Source organism: Oncorhynchus clarkii, chromosome 6 (genome assembly GCF_045791955.1).
Source record: "Oncorhynchus clarkii lewisi isolate Uvic-CL-2024 chromosome 6, UVic_Ocla_1.0, whole genome shotgun sequence".
NCBI lineage: Eukaryota > Metazoa > Chordata > Actinopteri > Salmoniformes > Salmonidae > Oncorhynchus > Oncorhynchus clarkii.
The window spans coordinates 75,320,430-75,324,475 of NC_092152.1; positions in this window are offsets into that span (position 1 = coordinate 75,320,430).

The window sequence follows — 4,046 nt, forward strand, 5'->3', positions numbered from 1 at the left end:
TTACCACTGAACCTTACAGTATAGTACATGACTCCACATAGTTACCACTGAACCTTATAGTATAGTACATGACTCCACACAGTTACCCCTGAACCTTACAGTATAGTACAGTATTACAGTGTAGTACACGACTCCACACAGTTACCCCTGAACCTTATAGTATAGTACAGTATTACAGTGTAGTACATGACTCCACACAGTTACCACTGAACCTTACAGTATAGTACATGACTCCACACAGTTACCACTGAACCTTATAGTATAGTACATGACTCCACACATTTACCCCTGAACCTTATAGTATAGTACATGACTCCACACAGTTACCCCTGAACCTTACAGTGTAGTACATGACTCCACACAGTTACCCCTGAACCTTATAGTATAGTACATGACTCCACACAGTTACCCCTGAACCTTATAGTATAGTACATGACTCCACACAGTTACCTCTGAACCTTATAGTATAGTACAGTATTACAGTGTAGTACATGACTCCACACAGTTACCACTGAACCTTACAGTATAGTACAGTATTACAGTGTAGTACATGACTCCACACAGTTACCACTGAACCTTACAGTATAGTACATGACTCCACATAGTTACCACTGAACCTTATAGTATAGTACATGACTCCACACAGTTACCCCTGAACCTTACAGTATAGTACAGTATTACAGTGTAGTACACGACTCCACACAGTTACCCCTGAACCTTATAGTATAGTACAGTATTACAGTGTAGTACATGACTCCACACAGTTACCACTGAACCTTACAGTATAGTACATGACTCCACACAGTTACCACTGAACCTTATAGTATAGTACATGACTCCACACAGTTACCACTGAACCTTATAGTATAGTACATGACTCCACACAGTTACCCCTGAACCTTATAGTATAGTACATGACTCCACACAGTTACCCCTGAACCTTACAGTGTAGTACATGACTCCACACAGTTACCCCTGAACCTTATAGTATAGTACATGACTCCACACAGTTACCCCTGAACCTTATAGTATAGTACATGACTCCACACAGTTACCCCTGAACCTTATAGTATAGTACATGACTCCACACAGTTACCCCTGAACCTTACAGTGTAGTACATGACTCCACACAGTTACCCCTGAACCTTATAGTATAGTACATGACTCCACACAGTTAGCCCTGAACCTTATAGTATAGTACATGACTCCACACAGTTACCACTGAACCTTACAGTATAGTACAGTATTACAGTATAGTACATGACTCCACATAGTTACCTCTGAACCTTATAGTATAGTACATGACTCCACACAGTTACCACTGAACCTTACAGTATAGTACATTACTCCACACAGTTACCACTTAACCTTACAGTACAGTACATGACTCCGCACAGTTACCACTGAACCTTACAGTATAGTACAGTATTACAGTATAGTACATGACTCCACACAGTTACCCCTGAACCTTACAGTATAGTACAGTATTACAGTGTAGTACACGACTCCACACAGTTACCCCTGAACCTTATAGTATAGTACAGTATTACAGTGTAGTACATGACTCCACACAGTTACCACTGAACCTTACAGTATAGTACATGACTCCACACAGTTACCACTGAACCTTATAGTATAGTACATGACTCCACACATTTACCCCTGAACCTTATAGTATAGTACATGACTCCACACAGTTACCCCTGAAACTTACAGTGTAGTACATGACTCCACACAGTTACCACTGAACCTTACAGTATAGTACAGTATTACAGTGTAGTACATGACTCCACACAGTTACCACTGAACCTTATAGTATAGTACATGACTCCACACAGTTACCACTGAACCTTACAGTATAGTACAGTATTACAGTGTAGTACATGACTCCACACAGTTACCACTGAACCTTATAGTATAGTACGTGACTCCACACAGTTAACACTGAACCTTCTAGTATAGTACAGTATTACAGTATAGTACATGCCTCCACATAGTTACCCCTGAACCTTACAGTATAGTACATGACTCCACACAGTTACCACTGAACCTTTTAGTATAGTACATGACTCCACACAGTTACCACTGAACCTTATAGTGTAGTACATGACTCCACACAGTTACCACTGAACCTTAGTGTAGTGCATGACTCCACACAGTTAGCCCTGAACCTTATAGTATAGTACATGACTCCACACAGTTACCACTGAACCTTACAGTACAGTACATGACTCCACACAGTTACCACTGAACCTTACAGTATAGTACAGTATTACAGTATAGTACATGACTCCACACAGTTACCACTGAACCTTATAGTATAGTACGTGACTCCACACAGTTACCACTGAACCTTCTAGTATAGTACAGTATTACAGTATAGTACATGCCTCCACATAGTTACCCCTGAACCTTACAGTATAGTACATGACTCCACACAGTTACCACTGAACCTTATAGTATAGTACATGACTCCACACAGTTACCACTGAACCTTATAGTGTAGTACATGACTCCACACAGTTACCACTGAACCTTAGTGTAGTGCATGACCCCACACAGTTAGCCCTGAACCTTATAGTATAGTACATGACTCCACACAGTTACCACTGAACCTTACAGTACAGTACATGACTCCACACAGTTACCACTGAACCGTACAGTATAGTACAGTATTACAGTATAGTACATGACTCCACACAGTTACCACTGAACCTTACAGTATAGTACAGTATTACAGTATAGTGCATGACTCCACACAGTTACCCCTGAACCCTATATTATAGTACATGACTCCACACAGTTACCACTGAACCTTACAGTGTAGTACATGACTCCACACATTTACCACTGAACCTTACAGTATAGTACAGTATTACAGTATAGTACATGACTCCACACAGTTACCCCTGAACCTTACAGTATAGTACATGACTCCACACAGTTACCCCTGAACCTTACAGTATAGTACATGACTCCACACAGTTACCCCTGAACCTTATAGTATAGTACATGACTCCACATAGTTACCCCTGAACCTTATAGTATAGTACAGTATTACAGTATAGTACATGACTCCACATAGTTACCACTGAACCTTATAGTATAGTACAGTATTACAGTATAGTACATGACTCCACATAGTTACCCCTGAACCTTATAGTATAGTACAGTATTACAGTATAGTACATGACTCCACATAGTTACCACTGAACCTTACAGTATAGTACATGACTCCACACAGTTACCACTGAACCGTATAGTATAGTACAGTATTACAGTATAGTACATGACTCCACATAGTTACCTCTGAACCTTATAGTATAGTACAGTATTACAGTGTAGTACATGACTCCACACAGTTATCACGGAACCTTACAGTATAGTACAGTATTACAGTGTAGTACATGACTCCACACAGTTACCACTGAACCTTACAGTATAGTACATGACTCCACATAGTTACCACTGAACCTTATAGTATAGTACATGACTCCACACAGTTACCCCTGAACCTTACAGTATAGTACAGTATTACAGTGTAGTACACGACTCCACACAGTTACCCCTGAACCTTATAGTATAGTACAGTATTACAGTGTAGTACATGACTCCACACAGTTACCACTAAACCTTATAGTATAGTACATGACTCCACACAGTTACCACTGAACCTTATAGTATAGTACATGACTACAGTTACCACTTATAGTATAGTACATGACTCCACACAGTTACCCCTGAACCTTATAGTATAGTACAGTATTACAGTGTAGTACATGACTCCACACAGTTACCACTAAACCTTATAGTATAGTACATGACTCCACACAGTTACCACTGAACCTTATAGTATAGTACATGACTCCACACAGTTACCACTGAACCGTATAGTATAGTACATGACTCCACACAGTTACCCCTGAACCTTATAGTATAGTACATGACTCCACACAGTTACCCCGGAACCTTACAGTGTAGTACATGACTCCACACAGTTACCCCTGAACCTTATAGTATAGTACATGACTCCACACAGTTACCCC